Below are 19,403 nucleotides of genomic sequence, written 5' to 3'. Positions count from 1 at the left end.
AACATAAATGATGATTGGAAAACAATATTATTTCTTATATCTAGAAAAGATTTACATATACAAATAGGGACAGTTTCATAACTTCAGTTTCCTGTTGTGTAATCTGATTTATTTTGCGCTATACTTAGCCGGGTTATCTTAATATAGAAGTAAACACATATGTTTTGGGCACTGTCTCTCTTATGTATTCCATCTGGAGAACACTCTCATACAAATGGGGTATCATCCACATTACTGCATAACATTTTCTGTCCAGTTTCTACAACATAGTGTATTAGCCCACTAGGCCACCCATCTCTCTAAAAGCTTTACTTGTATCAAGATTATATCATCTCAGCTGGGACTCGAACCCACAATCCCTGGCTTAAGAGACCAATGCCTTATTCATTAGGCCACTGGGGCTTCCTCACTTACAGAGCAGGTAAGGCATACATTTGCAGCCACGGAGATCTGCCTAGTAATACTGAGTGGAAGCTACCGTAATCAGCTAATAAGGTGATGCCAGAGAATCAGGAAGATAAGGCCAGAAGTGACTAACCTTTTAATTAGTAATGTCCCTCAGAAGACAGCTTTCCATAAAAGTCTATTTCACTGGATAATGTATATGACTATGCATGTGTGCGATTTGTAGGACCGCATGTAACCTTATTTTCCTTCTGATATAAACCTGTTGTGGAAAAACTGGCTAGCAGCAATTGGCAACTTGCTTGTGTCACGATTTTCCTGTGATTGCAAGCATCTCGGTCTATGTTGGTAATCTAAAACTGGACAGCCTGTGTAGAGCATACAATGCTCCAGGGGAAAATGTACAAATCTGCAAGTAGACAGCCATATGCTATCACCACTAAAAGAGAATGAATGCATTCTTGCATGCTACATAATAATGTCAGAATGATATTGAGGAATATAACTATGTGTTTCATGTAATGATTTAAACCACAAGTGCTTTCAGGTAAACAAATGATCACATTTATGATTAAATACTGCTGTAAATCAAATACAACACAAATGGCTTGATTTCACAAATTCACGGTCTCATAACTACGTGATCTACAGTTATCTGACTTTACTATTCATGTAAGAAACAGTACAGCAAGGTTAGATTTTTACACATACAAGACAGATTACACTGTCTTATCTACAAGGAAGAAAATGGAATTCAACATAAAGTACCACTACTGAATTTGAACTGTAACACTTGTGTTATTGTATAAAAAGATCGTTTTCCTGGCAGCCAGCATGAATGTAATTAATGAAGGGGTGAGGAGTAAAGGAAAAAAATTGTGTTTCTGAATAAGATGGGCAAAAATGTTATATAGAAATACAAGTCAGTTTTTGCTTCTGATGTACTGAGGATATCTGTGCTTAGAAAACAAAATCAACAAAACCTTAATGTTCATTTACCCCAACACAACCTAGTAATACCAGGAATATAATAGCTGGACTCACTTCTATAATCAAATGCAAACTTTTCTATAAATATCAGACATACTGTCCATTAACATCTCCATTCACTACTGACATTTTTGGCATATCAGATAATTTTCAATAAACAAATCTGCAGATTCTTACTTCTTAACATATAGTTAGATATGAACATCTTCCTATAATATATTTAATAACGTGAGTACATATATAGCAAGTCAGCAAATTACATAACTTTGCTGAAGACAATAAATATAGCATATAGCAAAGGAGGAATCACAAGAGGGGACCTACACAGATCACTGCTATATATAGCATAGGTATGGGCTACTAGTTACTTTACTTAAAGTGCTCATCAAACACATATCTGTTGTAACGGTATTACCATTTTAATGAAGACAATGTTCTGCAGGAGTGCTCTTAATAAAGTAACTATGCAACTGCTTAATGACACAATCATATATAATATTCACTTGCAGGTGATTAACTACAACATACCAAAACCTGAAGAAAAGGCTGGCACATGTACAAGGTACGTTTCACCACTGGCACCTATATGACTTATCTGCATATTCAGTTACCTTCAGTGGTGGTAATACAGGATATGGTCTAATGATCTCTTATGCTTACTATGTTCCCTGGCTGCAGATGTATCACTGCTTAGATCAGCTCCACTAAACAAGACAGAATATGTAGTGAAGTCCTCGTCTGAGGCATCAAGTCCTGAAAAGTCCAGTTCAACAGCTCCAGTGGGAGATGGAGAAAGCTCTGAAGCCCCCTGATAACAAGGGCCTGGCTCAGACAGTTGAAGCTGTGCTAGTGAAGGTACTGATGAATGCCTTGCAGGGACCCACTGGGACAAACAGCAGCACAAGTGGATAAAGATAACCTTTGCTACTGGAGGTCAGTTGTCAATATCCTGTTCCGTCCTCCATGATCTGGGTCCTTACTCTCTTATGTATGCACCTGCAATGTGTGTATTCTCATCCTCTAAACACTGCTTGTGTACCATCACTCTACACAAGTCCACAAATGTGATGACCTCTTCATGTGTGCACTTTGCAACCCTTGTCTGTCTTTATTGAGTACACCCTACCTAACTTATGTGGCATCTAGTACCCATATCTCTGGTGCTTGTCTCTCTTATTCCATTACATTAGCATCTCTCTATTTAAATATGCAGTCTAGCCCATCACAAAAGAACAGCTATCTGCACATTCCATAACTAGGCACAATGTTTCATCACCTTACTTTGTGTCTAGTCTCTCAGTTTCTTCATACATCCCATTTAACCTTGCCCTATTATTCCCAGATTCTCCCTCTCTTGGTTACTGGCATTGTGGAATATACTCTGGCCATACTCCCACACCATTTAGTGCATCAAGCAATCTACAATGTCAGTGGGTACTGGTGGTTACTATTGGTTTAAATCTTATGCCTTTTCTACATTATATATCGTTGTCTCAATTGTGAGAATATCTTAGCAGTTTGGTATATTCGGATCTACATATTCCCAATTTGGAATGTGAAAAAAAATTGTGGCCATGAAATACCACAGTTGTCACATCCTAAATGATCAGTGGTCCACAGCCTGCCAGGTCAGTACGCACTGCATGTGTCTAGGCACACAATACTGAATACTGCCTACGGAAGATAACAATGACATTATGTAGTACAAATTATTTGTACTGGAAAATGACCATCTGTCTTCTGGTTGAGCAGTCATTCACTAACGTGTAGGTTTACACACAAACTACCCATAATGTGACATTTTAGCAATATTGTAGGCTCTGTGACCCTACATTACATATGTATATTAAATATGTACACTGTAGGTATGGCTTGTACAGTTTATCCTCTCCTGACCTTGAGTGATCTGAAGATACTTGCCAGCCTCAGTGTGCAGTTCTAGTTACATTTATTCAGCAATGTCATGTCACACTTGTTTACATATCACTTCACAAGACTGTTACTGGATCATACCTTCTGTTGCATGCTAAATGTAAATACACCCTCCATTCTTGGAAAGCGCTGTCTTGTTGGGATAAAAAATTGCATGACCTTTCTGCAATTTGATATTCAAAGTTGCATGTACGGTGTCCTGTATAAAAATGTAACCTGTAGACAACAACACATTTATTTTTAGAACACTTGCAGACATGTAATCTATAATTCCAGTGCACGGTACAAACATTTTGATATGAAGAGCACTGTGATGTCTACTTCCCTCATCATTATCAGCATGCCTTGCATGCTCCCAACTGCACTATTCTGTACGAGAAGGATCTGCATGATCATTCCTTGGAGATATTTCACACACACATGAGCGCACGCACACACACAGACACACACGCATGCACACTATTCTGCACATGCATGGCTTGGTTAGTTTCTTTGCCAAGTGAATAGCAGCCACTCTTTCTAGACCTGTGAGACCTATCCTGCTACATTCTTTGATTAGTAGCCTATGAGTAATGCTGAGATTACCTATGTAATGTACTGATAACTGATGTATGCCCCACACCACCTTTCATGCTATTTAGGGTACTACAGTACAGTTGTGTACACATACTATAAATGTAGAGTTTTGAGTGTATTCACTGTTGCAGTCATCACATTTGGGTCATCCCTGCCAGGGTAGCCCTTGGCCAGCCCAAATACCAGAGGCTTAGTATTTCTGCATTGGTTGCTGTCACTTCAAGACTGACGTCAGGTCGTCAGTAGTATAAAGTAAGGCAGCTGATGCCATTGCATCAGTTTTTCTTTCCCTGTCAGGAGCCCCAAGTGGGAGCCAGGTTCTGATGGAAGAACCCCACCAGTAGAAAGTAAACACCAAAATGTTCCTTGTAAGGAGAGAGAAGAAAGAAGAGGGGGGATGGAGGGAGGGAGGGAAACCAGGACTGCAACAGTGAATACACTCGAACATCTACATTTATGCTAAGTGTACACAACTGTACTATGTTCTTCGTGTTTCACTGTTGCAGTCATCACATTTGGGTTGATTCCCAAAGCTGAGGAAAAGGGTGGAGGCAGTCAAGTAGACCAAGGGCTGGCTAGGATGCACTGCAAGACTGCAGAGGCAAACCCTGCCCTGGATTTTGTGAAGATAGGCAGGTGGTAATGTTTGGTGAAAGTGTGAACAGATGTCTAGGTGGCAGCCCCCAAGATGTCCCTGGTGAGGACTTCTCTGAGGAAAGCTGCAGAGGTGGAAGCTGCTCTGGTGGAGTGAGACCAGACCCACTTAGGGGGAGGCTTTCCATGCTGCTTGTAGCAGAAATGGATGCAGTGTGCTATCCATTTGGCAATTGTTTGTTTGGAGATGGCTATGCCCTCTGACCCTGCAGCAAAGCTAACCAGCAATTGATCAGACTTTCTGAAGGATTTAGTCCTGTCTAGATAGAATCTTGAGTTGTCAGTGCATATCTAGAGAGGGCAGGATCCTTTTCTCTTGTTCAGCGGGTTAGGGAAAAAGGTGGGCAAATGAATGGATTGGTTGAGTGCCACTCTGGACACCACTTTGGGCATGAAGGATGGGTTAGTCCTGAGGGAAACCCTGTCAGCATGGAAGATGATGAAGGGCCCTACAGCCATGAATGCTTGTAGCTCGGAGACCCTTCTGGCTGAAGTGATGGCCAGAAGGAAAGCTGTCTTCCAGGAGAGAAATTTTAGCTCTGCTGAAGATGCTGGTTCGAAGGGGGGCAGGGTGAGCTTTTCCAACACAAAGTTAAGGTCCCAATTTGGGGTTGGTGCTCTTCTGGGTGGCTTCAAGTTGCTAGCTCCTCTTAGGAATTGCTTGATCAGAGGGTGTGAGACAAAAAGGCTGCTCAGTGTGGAAATGAGCAGAGATAGCAGAGGCATGAATTTTAATAGAGGAAAAAAAGAAACCACTGTGTAGCAGGTCAGCTAAGTAATTCAAAATGAGAGGGAGGGAAGGCTGTGCCATATCGGCTCCCTTAGCCTGAATCCAGGTGCAGAACCTTTTCCATTTGTCAGCATAAGACTTTCTAGTGCTAGGGCATCTGGCCTCATGTATAACATCTAGAACCTGTTTACTGAGGTTGGCAGATTGATCGGTGGTTAGGGAATAAGCCAAGCTGCCAAACTGAGGGTCTACAATTGGGGATACATGAATTCTCCTTCCCTCTGGGTCAGGAGGGTTGGGGTCTGAGTGAGATGCCATGGTGGCAGTAGGGACAGGCTGCACAGCAGTGGGTACCAGTCCTGGCGAGGCCAGTCTGGAGCAATAAGAATTGTCCTTTGTTTTTCCTCCCTTATTTTGAGCAGTACCCTGGGGATGAGGGGTAGTGGAGGAAAGGCATAGGCTGATAGACTAACCCAGAGGAAGGACAGGGCACCCACTTTTCAAGCCATGCAGTGATGCTCCCTGGTGCAGAACATGCTGAGCTGATGGTTGGTGTGGGAGGCAAAGAGGTCGACCTTTGTGGTGCCCCATTTCTGAGTTATTAGGGTGAAGGTTCTTTTGTCTAGCTGCCACTTGTGTGGGTCCAGAAGATTTCTCCTTAAGTGGTCTGCCAGAGAGTTTAGAGAACCTGGCAGGAATTGTGGTAACAGGTGGAGTTGCATGGCAGAGGCTGTGTGCCAAAGGGTCATGGCCAGCTTGCATAGATGCTAGGAGTGAGTCCCTCCCTGCTTGTTGATATATCACATCACAGTGGTGTTGTCTGTTTTGATCAGGAGAGCCCCTGGGGAGGGAAGGGGCATGAAAGCTGTCAAGGTGTGCTGGACAGCTATCATCTCTTTTTGGTTGATGTGCAGATGGATTTGCTGCAGGCTCCATTGGCCCTGTATGCACCTGCCGTCCAGGTGTGCACCCCAGGTACAGTCTGATGCATCTGTGGTGAGGGTCTGGGTGGCAGTGGGTGGTGAAAAAGGTAGTCTCTTATTGTGGGAGCATTCTGCTTCCCACCAAAGAATTTTTTTTCTGAGGCAAGGTATCACGGTATAAGAGTTTCCAGGTCTTGAGAGTGTTGACACCAAAGGCGTTTTAGGTACCATTGAAGTTTCCTCAGATGCAGCCTGTGGAATGAGTAGAATACAAGATGCCATGAACCCCAAAGCTTGCAGGATTTTCATTGCAGATAACTGGGGTCTGTTGGCTAGTTGAGAGAAGTAGGCTGTCAGATAAGTTTGCTTCTCTGGTGTAAGGAATGCCATCTGGGATGCTGTGTCCAGGCTTGCTTCCAGGAATATAATCCTTTCCCTAGGGAGGTCAGTAGGGACTTTACAAAGGCCAGGTGCTTGAGCAGCTTTTCCTGGCTGTCTGCCTGAATTAGGCAGTCGTCTAAGTATGGGTAAATCTGGATATTCCTTTGTCTGCAAAAGGCCAGACATTTTGTGAAAACTATGGAAGCAGTAGATAAGCCAAAGGGAAGTACAGAGAACTGAAAGTGCAGAGATCCTGCCCTGAAACATACACATTTCTTGCATGATTCCCTGATAGGAATGTGGAGGTAGGCCTCTTTTAGGTCTAGGGTGGCTAGCCAAGCATCCTTGGAGATCATGGGTAGCAGCTGCTGGAGGGTGAGCATTTTGAATTTTGGTATCACCAGGAAGGTGTTTAGAATGGATAATCAAGGATGAGGTGCCAGGTGCCCTCTTTTCTGGGTAACAGAAAAAGTCTGGAGTAGAAACCTTGACCTTTCTGTTCTGCAGGAACATGCTCTACTGCCCTCATAGGGAGCAGGGAAAGGACATGTTTTGCGCCTCTGCCCACTGGTTTGGAGGTGGATCTGGGAACCCTTCTGGAGTTGGAAGGGTGTTGAAAGAAAATTTGTATCCCTGGATGTTGAGGACCCAGCGGTCATTGGTAATGGTGGCCCAGGTGCTGGCGTGAAAGGAGAGTTTTCCTCCTAGGAGGTAAGTGAAGGTGGGCAGAGGGAGGGAGTGGGGGAGGAGAGTCATTGTGAGTTCTTACCATGAGGGGGTGGCTTAGAACTTTTTGTTTTTGAAGTTGAGGAAGTCCACTGTTTAGATCTATGCATTCCCCATAGCTGCTGTCTGGGGGGGGGGGGGGTCTGGGCTGAACTGACCTGGTGGGAGGAGGAAAGGACCAGTGCTTGAAGTGGCCATGCCTGCTGAACCTGGGTGGCTAGACCTGTAAGAAATCGTTAAATGTTTGCATATATTTAGCTTTTTCTTCCATCTTTTAAGACCTCTTCTGCCTTAGTGCCAAATAAGTTGTCTTTGTGCAAGAGTGCATCCAACAATTTAGATTTAACATAGTCTGGCAAGGACTGTTCCTTAAGCCATGCATGCCTTCTAAAGACTGAACCAGTGACTGCTGCCCTGCAAGAAGCTTATAGGGCATCAAAACCACAGTGCAAGGTGTGTTTAGTTACGTGACTTGCAGAATGCATTAACTCTTGTAACTCTTTAGATTCTGTACAAGCAGGAAAGGAAGACACTTTTTGTTTGAGGAGTTCCAGGGTATGTTGCTGAACTTTTAGCATACTGAACTGGCAATTTAGTGCTCTGATAGCAAGAGCAGCAGAGGTGTACACTTTTTTATCCCATCTGTCTAGTGCTCGGGAATCCCTATCTGAGGGGGGTGGGATTCTTAGCAGAGGTTGCTTTAATTCCTTTAGGGCCTTGAGAAATTACCTCAGGGTCAGCAGTAAGATTTTTAAAAATAAATTTGTGAGAGCCAGGGACTCTGTAATACCTGTCTGGTTTTCTGGGTGCAGGAGGGAGGGTGTCAGGAGTCAAACTGGATTCCAGGAAAACATCCTCTACAACATCCAGGACTGGGGGAATGGACAGGGGTCTGTGCTGTGGAAGATCTAAGAATTCCCCGAGTCTCATTTTAGACTGCGGGTAGTCCTGATATTCCCACTGGAAATGCTCACTTAAGGTATTAAGGGTTTCCCCAAAGGAAAAGTCCTTGGGGGAGAGGCTGAAGGAATGGAGTCCTCTGCATCAGAGTCCTCATAAGCAGAGAGGGGTTGCATGTCTTCATATTCAGATGCATCAGAGTCAACAGGCTCTTGTTCAGAATAAAACTACTGGGGACAGATCCCTTTTTCTTTTAGAAGGGGTAGCTTGGCTTCCCCTAATCAGCATGATAAGGTCTTCCACCATTTTAAGTATTTGAGACTGAGGCAAGGAAGCAGGTGCCTGAGATTGGATCATCAGTTTCTTGGGTGTGGTTCGTACCCTGGGCCTTAGAAACTAGGCATTTTTCTAAAGAACGGTAGACGCGAAAGAAGTCATCAGTTTTTTTTTGAGAATTGGTAGTGTGAAGTACTTCCTTGGAAGTCAATGCCTGCTCAGTGGCTCCAGACCCATCCAAGGGAGAGACAACCACAGGATCCTTAGTTGAAGAAGAGTTTTGCGGCATACCAGACTCCGAAAGGGTCTCAGTAGTGGCCTGTGAATCCATAGAAATGGGCATCAGGGGCTGCAAAAGTGCCTCACTGAGGACCGGAGAACTGACGACTAGCTTAACGGAAGCGTCGTCGGTAGATTTGGACCTGTACGATCTGTCTCTCTGTCTTTATCTTTATGTTTTTTTCAGAAGATCTGCTGTCGGATGGCTTACTGAAGCCATACCGGAATTTGAGGACTGTAAGCAAAAATATCTAGCTACAATAAGGGCCCAACGGTGTATAGTTCTGGCATTGAACAAAGTAAAAAAGCGACAGCGTGGGACATCATGGCCTGGGCCTAAACAAGTGAAGCAGTAAGAATGGAAGTCTCGGTGTGGTATTTGCTTTCCACAGGCGAGATAATTGTTACCTTTTTCTGACATCGGGTAGTGCAAGAAAAAAGGATCCCCAATGGGGTACTTAGCTTTAGAAGACTTCGGGAGACGAAACTCAGCGGACGATCGGCACTCGTGCGAACTGCTTCTGCTTCGGGCTCCGCGGCAAGAAGGGCTGATGTAATGGTGTCGGCTGCCTTACTTTATACTACTGACGACCTGACATCAGTCCTGAAGCGACAGCAACCGACGCAGAAATACTAAGCCTCTGGTATGCCAAGGGCTACCCTGGCAGGGATAACCCAAGTGTGATAACTGCAACAGTGAAACATGAAGGACATATACATGGCCCTATGACTTTCTGTGAGAAGGATCTCATCCACTGATTACTCCTGTCCTCATTGCACTGCAGTTCTACTGAATCTCTTTCCCATCCAGTAAACTCTTGTGGTGCTGTGAGGCTCATTCCCTAATTCTGTACATTTGAGTTCTCTTGCAGGATTAGTTATGAGATACACCCATGTAATATTTGTTTTAAATGGCCCATGATGCCCACTGAAGTGTCTGCCTTCACACTGACCATGGAAGTCTCTGCATTCATATTGCTGGAAGCTGTGCAGCCTCTGATGTGTAACCTGCTCTCCCCATCAAGAGCACTGTAACCCAGTCCTCAGCCTTGCTGTGCACTCAGCAGAGGGCTGTTGAGTGTACATACTCCATTGCTCTTATTTCAGAGCCTTACTGACACCAAGTTGGCAGGGACCCTGACTTTCCATTTTTCAGGAAAACAAATACCAGTAAATCCCAAATTTGGGCTGAGTATTGGAAAAATTGAATCTGGCATTTTACAAATGCACAAAGCACACAGCAGTATCGAAACACCAACACCATTCCAGGTATCAGTGAAGGCAGTCTCTCCTTCAAAATCTTCTGTTCAAAAGAATAAGAAACGTATTGTCCACCAATAAGGTACACGAAGCAGGCTTCCATGAAAAACTTTTTTATTCAGAAACACAGGTAAAGATACTTTAAATCAAAAAGGTAAAAAACAGGCAGATTTAGTGCTTTCATTTCCAACCAGGAGACTTCATCAGAATCATCTGCCACAGTGTTCAAACACTAATTATAATAGCAATTTCAACTTCATTGGTCAACCAATTAATCCAATTGATTCAAAAATACATTAACTCTTCGATGTCTGTATATAAGTCTAAACATATAACCTACTGTTAGAATGCTATTAGAATATCCTATAAGTGCTAATGTATATATACTAATACAATATTAATGCATATATACCTACCTATAAATAAAATATGTTGTAAATATATTCTAAGTTCCATATGTACAAACCAAATAAATTCAAAAATCCATTCCAAAAAATACATTCTTCATTAATGCAGATCAATGAACACAACTGTATGAAAAACCTATCAGTGTGATATAATATAGTATAAAAATATATGAGCTATAGAAAATAAAAAGTATGTAAATATGCATATAATATATATATATATATATATATATATATATATATATACATATATATAGAAATATATATATATATATATATGTATATATATATATATATATATATATATATATATATATGTATGGTGTTTATTTCAGTTAATAATTAGGAAAGGCATAAAAAGTGGACTGGGGTATCAACTAATTCACTGAGGGAAAAAAATACAATAGCTCCACCTACTAGGCTTGATGCAATATTACCCAAATTCATGAGAGATTGTATTACATAAAATAAGTTAAAAATATATATAATATAAAATGTATAAATAGAATGTTAAAATGTAAATATAAATATAAATAATAAATATTAAATAGGTGAGAATATAATTGATTTGTATTAAATATAAAAAGTGGTCTAGTGTTGGTTACAAAGTAGTTTATGTACAAGTACCATTATGGTGTCTTGTGTTTGTTATTCTGATTTATTTATCACATCTTTTTGGGTTAGATGAGAGTAATTTTAGAGCAGAGGTGATGGAGGCATGATCATTCAGGCCAGGACTATTACATGCATCCAGTCTCAGTTGCCAAATCATTTCTCTAAACTCTAATCGAGTCTCCCAGTTAACTCCTCTCTCATCATGACCAACCTCCTCTAACACCCAAAATTTGTAATCTGCATCCTTACATGTCAGAAAATGCCTGTATAGGGCATTATTTTCATTCTTTTTGTTAATGTCATGTATATGTTCATATATACGTAATCTAAGGTTACGTTCAGTTTTTCCAACATAGTATGCCCGACAGACCTTACAATACGCCAGGTATACTACTCCCTTTGTATAGCAACTGGAATATGTTTTGCCCTTGATTTTATAACTAATACTGGGTATGTCTAAATAGAGCTGTAGTGGTGGTGCTGCGGTAGCGTCGTCGCCTCACAGTAAGACGCTGTCCGGTTCGATTCTCAGCTAGAGTGTCTTCTGCGTGGAGACATGCGTGAATGGGAGTACCTTCGTTGAAGGTTGTGCATCAGGGCTGGCAACTTGGCATGTAAAAATCTATCTGCCAATCATTAGTGGACTGGAGTTCCACTGTGGCGAACCCTAACCGAGAAAAGCCGAAAGACACAACAACAACAACAACTGGGTATATCTAAATCTTTTGTTCCAGCTATAAACGGACATTGGGAACACCTCCCACATTTAAAAGTTCCAAGTTTTGGACATGTCCCACCTCTCCATTTATCCTGTTTCTTCTCTAATATGTTTTTTAAATTTAAATTGCTTTTAAAACTATACCTCAATGGTCTTTAGAACACTTCCACTTTAGTGGGCATCCTGCTAAACAAACCTCAAACATCATTAATGCATTTCTTAATCCACTCTATTTCTGTATAATAGGTTAATGTGAAATAAGAGAGTTGTTTTGTAATTTGTTGTATATTATCCATGATCTTCTCATTTCCAATAACCTCACCACTAGTCAATAAGGGTAAATAAGTTGTTCCCCATCCTTGCACCACACCTCTTTTAATAGAATTAATCAGTTCATCAGGATACCCCCTCTCACTGAACATTTTATGTACAATACCTATTTCGTTTATGAAGTCCATTTTGTCTGATGTCATTCTTGCTATTCTAAGCATCTGTCCTTTAATAATATTCTTTTTAAGATTATGTGGATGGTCACTCTCATAATATAAATATGAGTTAGACTAGCATTCCTTCCTGTATATACCAGATCGGTATCCTTTGTTTACATAGTCTTTCTGTAACTTCACATCCAAGTAGTGTGTTTCGTCTACACCAACTTCATATGTAAATTCAAAAAGCTTGTACTGTGATTTAAATAGTTAATAAAATCTGGTATTAATTCATTAGTCCCTTCCCACAGGATAAAAATATCATCCAAAAAATGGTAGTAGCCCATTATATATTGATGAAATGTGGATTTAAATACAAATTATTGTTCCCAGTATAACATTATAATATTAGCATATACAGGGGCACAAGCCGAACCCATAGCCATCCCATTTGTTTGGTGATATAGGTCCCACTGAAAATAGATATAATTATACCTCAATATCAGTCCCATGTTTTCTAACACCAATTTAAACTCATCTGGGGTTAAAAAATCAAATTCCTCAAGCATTTTTTCAAACCATGTTAAACCTTCCATGTGGGGTATTACCAAAAATAAGTCCTTAACATCTATAGTAAGAAAAATAATGTTATCTTTAAAGGGACTAGTACCAATTTTATTCAAAAAATCCCATGAGTCCACCAAAATGTGTGGGTATCTCGAATAAAATTTCTTCAATTTTGCATCCACATATATAGCCAGCGGTTGGATTTTTGATCCTTGTGAAGTGACTACAGGTCTAAGGGATGGGTTATCGACTCCCTTATGTATCTTGGGAATACCAAAGATAGCTGGAATTACTGGCTTATTTACCTTTAAGAAATTATACAAATGTATGTCAATCAGTCCTTGTAACAGATTGTCCTCTAGTATCAGGTCAATTCTTTTATAAGAGATGTTTAATTCATTCCTTGATACAATAACATATCTGTTATCCATATTAAGTATATCCAGCATCTTATTGGTATACTCCCATTGATCCATTAACACTACCCCTCCCCCTTTGTCTGGTTTTATCACCCGGATCTTATCATTCTCACTTAATTCCTTGAGTAATTTTTTCTCATTAGGTGTTAAATTGGAATTGATTTCCTTTGTTTTTCCATACTCTCTCCTAATCATACTTGTAACACAAATCTCAAAATTATGAATATCCTAGTGTAAAGGGACCCAGGGATACAAACACTTATAAAACACAGTATAACAATGTTAATAACTATTTTCAAGGATATGAGAATGGTACTAAAGGAATGGGTAGCCCTTTAGGGGAAGGATCGAGGAGGTCCGAGAGAATTCGGAACCTAGTACAGCAACCCCCCGTATGCGGAGGTGACGGGGAATTATTATGTGCAACAGCAAGGGAAGAGGGGATAAAGTAGATACATTTTGGTTTACTGGAATAAATCTTAACACAAGATAATACAGAGAGATTAGATGGTTATGGGAAAAAAACTGACTATAATCCAGATGAGGGAGATGATGCAATACTAAATGAGAAGAAGGTAGTAGTTTACATACAAAATAACTTTAATATTTACAACTACACAGACGTTATAGTTGACCATAACTATTTTAAGTTATTTTTAAAAAGTTTTACATTTGTGCCATCAAAAAAGCCAAATATAGAAGATATAGTGCTTGATATAAAATTATTTACTAGGAAATTAAATTTGGCACGCATTTAAGGCAGGTTTACACCCTACCCAGACCAATACACTTACAAGGAGAAGTATTTTTAACCCCCTTTACACCAGGATATTCAGAATTTTGAGATGTGTGTTACAAGTATGATTAGAAGAGAGTATGGAAAACAAAAGAAATCAATTCCAACTTAACACCTAATGACAGAAAAGTAAAGATCAAAGTAAAAAATGAACAGCAAACAAGAAACAAGCTCAAGATAAATTGCTTGAAGGATTACTGCATAGGTTATGGACCACACAAGATAGATTGGCATTCTGTTTAGTTTACAGGTAAAGCCTGCAACGATGACTGTAAGTCTCCAACAAAGGTAATGAGCTTCTTAAAATACTGTAATCCTGTCCTTTTATTACAAATACTGTCATATGCATTTCAATACCCAAGGCTTATACGTTATCTAGCTATGTAAGTATTCTCTGCCTGGCAAAAATAGAAAGGCTTTCAGTGTTGGCAATTCTTTAACAGTATGCTTATTAAAGCTTACTTGCATCTTACAATCTCAGATAAGCTTACCTGATGGTCATTAAAGCATTGCTACTTACACAGAGAGCAACAAGCACTTTCTGAATAATAATAAGCATACATCAACAGGATAAAAATATGACAGAAATCAGAACATTCTGCAAAATCAAGGACAGATGAAAAGCCACTGTAGTACTTGTGTCTACCTCAGATGGGGAAATACTCTGCACATTTACACTACATAACTGCTACTTGTCTTGCTTGGACACATCCAGAGTCACTACATGGGGGAGTGGGGTGCAACAAGTATGTCACAATTTGAAATGTCTCTGGCTGACTGTGATGGCCCTGACACATTTGTTATACCTCTCAACCTCAGAGCAATAAATCTGGACAAAGCCATACACAGAAGTGGGACAAAGGCCCCCAAAATAAGGAAAATCTTTAAATATTGCTCTTATAAACTTAGAAAAATGATAGATTAGTAGGTCTTGCATCAATTTTCTGAAGGGTATGAAATCTGAAACTCAAATGTCTGTCATTATTTTCTAACTTCAGTCTTTAATGATTTGTCACTAATTTGCCAAAAAAACACAATTTTATGAAAAACGGAGCAAAAATGTGATGCAAAATTATAAAATAACTACACAATACAGCTGGGAACTTGCCAAAGAAGGGACACTTTTTTAATATTAGCACTGCTAACTTGAGCAGCTGACAAAAGAATCTACATGTATTTCTGAAATAAAAGTAATCTATAACTGATTATTACAGTTATTTATTAATTGTAAACCCTCCACATTTTTTCCAAAATTGTCATTTTGCAGAGGGATTTTTACGGTAAGAGCAACATTTTGAGCCAAAATCAGGGACAGGTGAGAGGTTGGATATGCCTAAATCTATAAAGCAATTTATTTGCATGTACCTCTCAACCTGTTAATGCAGGAAATCTAGACAAGGCCAAATATATTGGGGGAACATATAAACAGTACTAAAAATTGCTCTTGTATAAACTGAGACAGTTGATAGAATAACAGGTCTTGCTTTAGCATGCATTTTTCTGAATGTTATGAAGTCTGAAACTCAGTGTCTGTCATTATTTAGTGACTTCATTCCTAAATGATTTGCCAGAAAACCACAAATTTTATGAGGAACAAACCAAAAATAAGAAGCAAAAATCTGGACAGTTGAGTGGTATAGTTCAGCCGGGGCTGTCTTTGAGTTTGCTGCCCTTCCCCCCTCACAAAATCATGGTCAAATGGAGCCTCCCCCCTGCAGCCATTCCAGTGAACCATTACTTGGCTATTTCACCCTATTTACCATAAACACTAATGTGCATAATGCTTTACTTCTGCAATGATTTGGACTTCATTTGAAAGTTTTATTTTGCATTTTACAGCGCAAACACTAATATATATTTGCTAAACAAAGCAACGCAGTTTCACAATGAAAACAGATTTAGCATTAAAACTTCTCTGTCCTTAAAACTCACATTTATTGAAACAGCACTGAAACCCACATTCAAAGAAAATACATTTTGCCAGTGGCAGATAAAGATTAACTTTGGGTTTGGGCTGTTTTCAAATCACAGGCTCCTTGCACACATGCTCTTTCATACCTTCCTTATTGTATTAAATTATATTCCTTGTACAATACAGTACAGTTTTAGAGGGTGTTTTAAATTTATTGTTTTGAACATTTTTCCAGTAAACAATAAAACAAAATGCATGCACCAATAATGACAAAACTGCCCAATTCAGAACATTGCCATCATAAGTCTACTCAAACTTCTACAGTCCACCAGTATCAGTAAATATGTACAATCTCTGAAGAAGTAAAAGTCATCTAAATAATTCCACATTAAAAAGATATGTAACTAATGAAGAGATTGCTGCTAGCAAACAACTTTATATTTCATTGTTTCATCTATAAATAAAGCGCCTGTTGCCCTTGAGGAATAAATTGCCTATGCTGCACTAAAAAAATGATAAGCTAGTAATATTGCAATAGGGAATGGATGGCAAACTGATAACAGGTTCATAGTTACTAGGTGTCTCACCAAAAAGGAGTGCAACATCCACTTTCTTTGCAACACAGTACAGTATCAGCAATGCATCTACCTACTGTGGGAGTAGAACCCACATCCTTCTGCATCAAAAGCAAGTACACTACCTGTTACGCTATTAACAATGGAGGCAAGACTCAGCATAAGCAGCACTAAATTTTTGCTCCCCTGCAGCTCTCAGCTCCTTATAAAATCTACTCAACACTCAGCTGTATCTCTGAATTTTGCAGCACAAGAAATCTGGAAAAAGCCAAAATGTATGGGGGGGGGGGGCAAAAGGCCAAAAACCAGGGACACATTTTAAACATTGCTTGTATAATGTTGGAAAGTTGCTAGAATAAAATGATGTGTTACCACCATACATTTCACTGCCAAGTCTTAAACCCAGGACCCTGCGCAAAACAGTCAGTGCAACATACCACTATGCCAAATCAGCTGTTTTGTGAAAGAGAGGAAGACTGAAACTTAAATGGCTTCCATTTAGTGAATTCAGTTCTCACCATAGCTGTCAACCTCTTAGCACAAAACACATGAACAAAGCCAATAATGGGGGAATACAGCCCCCAAACATATTCAGTGAATTCAGTTCTTACCATACCTCTCAACCTTAGCATAAAAAACCTGGATGAAGCCAATAATGGGGGAATACAGTCCCAAAAATAGGGACATATTTCAAATATCCAACTTAAAACTTAGAAATTGCTAGAATAAAAGGTTATGTGTTACCATGTACTTTCTGAAGAATATGAAGTCTAAAATTCAAATGTTTGTCATTTTTATTTAACATTTGTTAACCAGGAAAGTCGGACTTGAAACAAAAGCCAACCTTCAGCTGAGGCCCAGGGAGAAACACTCCAGACACGTCTTTGTAAGATGGGAAGACACCAGAGCATCCAGAGGAAACCCACACAAACACAGGGAGAACATGCAGACTCCACACAGAATGCACCCCAGCCAAGAATCAAACCAGAGAACCTGTAGCTGTCAGGCAACAATGCTACCACTGGCTTTGTAAGGACGCAAACATACAGAAACCACAGATTTTATGAGGAACAGAACAGAACAAGTATGAGGGAAAAATCTGCAAATGTTTACAAATGGTGGTGGGTAGGGAATTCAGGCTCTTGCCACCAAGGTACAGGGTTCAAGCATGTTCTCTACTCACCACCATATGGCACCTGGGGAATTTTATACACACACAATATAAATGTTTACAAGCAGTACAGTATACATGATGTAATATAAGCATACATTATAATGCTTGGGTTCCCATTTGTAGCATGAGAGTTTAAAGGTGTTACTTACAAAAAAGGCAATAAGCCAATATGTTAAAGTCATTCATATATCTCCAATACATAAGGAATTCCCCATTTAGAGGGGAAGTAATGACAATTAACTTAAGAGATTAAGATAAGAGTTCAGAAAGTATTGCATATCAAATCTTAGTTCTTACAGGCAACAGCATGTTCATCAGTAAGCAGAAGCAGAGGGGAAGTTGATAGAGAGAGCAGGTGATAGAAAATGATTAAGTGTCAAAAAAAAGAAATAAATGGGTGGCTATGAGTAAAAGAGGAAAAAATTAAGATTTTTTTTAATTTACAGATAAGAGAGGGGAGTAATAGTAGTTAGAATCAAGTAAAATCTGAAAAAGGGGGTAAACTAAATGGGAAAAGAAGGGAGATAGGTAAATATGATGAATGGAGAAATTTAGTCAAAAAGGTAATAGGAGATAGAGTTCTGTGGCTAGAATTAATAATAAAAAGTATGCCAGAATGAATCCAAGAATTCCCTTTACAAGATAACCTTACCAATAAATGCAGGTTCAAAGTTAAATAATAGGCAATCAGTCTGCAGGGAATTACAAGCCTAGGCAATAACCAGAGGCCAGAATCAAGTCCTGTACCATTTGACTGTGAGAGGAAAACCTTGCAGGAATGTCAATATCTCCAATACATAAGGAATTCCCCATTTAGAGGGGAAGTAATGACAATAAACTTAAGAGTTTAAGATAAGAGTAAATGAATTGAGATAGTGATTAAGTTCACATTGGCTGTGTACAGGAGGAAGTCCAGGTATTAATAAAGTAGACTTTTAGGGCTGTGTGACAGTCCTGATTGTTAAAAGTAGCTTATCCCAGTGGATAGAGGGAAGATAGCTGTAGAAGGTTTCACCAATTGATTTTTTTAGGTTTGTAGATGTCAAGGAGGTTTCGGCTGGTGCTTTTAAGTTTTCTGGTTGGGAGGTAGTAATTTAACATGTTGGAAATATTAGAGCAGAATGAAGGTTTGTAGAGGATAAAGTGGATAAAATTAAGTTGAGAGAAAAGAAGTTGATTGGGGAACTCAAACCATTTCAGTGTTTTCAAGGCTAGGCAGTGATGGGATTTAGGTTGAGTGTTGGTGGCGAATCTAGCTATTTTGTGATATGTATTTTCCATCTTATTTAGTAGTGTTGCCTGTAGTTTAGTGAGGATTTGGGAGCCATAAAACAGACAGGTAGGCGATAAGCAAGAGAGAGTAACTATTTTGCCTCTGGTGTGAGATACATTTTATTACAGTATAGTGAACCAAGTTTTTGGTTAGTATTTTTGATACAGTAATTTATATGAAGGTCAAACTTTAGTTTATCAGTTATGACCCTTAGTAGTTTGGTATGGGATTCAACATTGATGGTGGTGTTGCCTAATGAGGTGATAGTGAAGGTTGAGGTGTTATGACAGAGTGATTTAGGCAGAAATAGAAGTAGTTTAGTTTTTTTAGCATTGAGTATTAGCTGGTTACTGGTTAGCCAGGTCTCAATATTTGTGAAAGTTTGCTGGGTTTTGGAAACAGGTCTGAGAAATAATCAGAGGAGGTGATGACTGTAGAGCAGTCCGCATACTAGATGAGAGTGGAGTTGGGGCAGGATTTATAAAGA

General features: G+C 39.6%; 1 protein-coding gene across 1 annotated transcript in view; it reads right to left on the bottom strand.

Annotated features, from left to right (window-relative positions):
• Positions 1 to 19,403, bottom strand: part of FAM219A (family with sequence similarity 219 member A) — a 1,804,825-nt gene that overhangs the window by 548,665 nt on the left and 1,236,757 nt on the right. The window lies entirely within an intron of this gene.

The sequence above is a fragment of the Protopterus annectens genome, chromosome 1.part1, assembly GCF_019279795.1.
Source record: "Protopterus annectens isolate FY-2018-M chromosome 1.part1, PAN1.0, whole genome shotgun sequence".
Taxonomy (NCBI): Eukaryota; Metazoa; Chordata; order Ceratodontiformes; family Protopteridae; genus Protopterus; species Protopterus annectens.
This window is presented reverse-complemented; position numbering and strand designations above follow the sequence as displayed.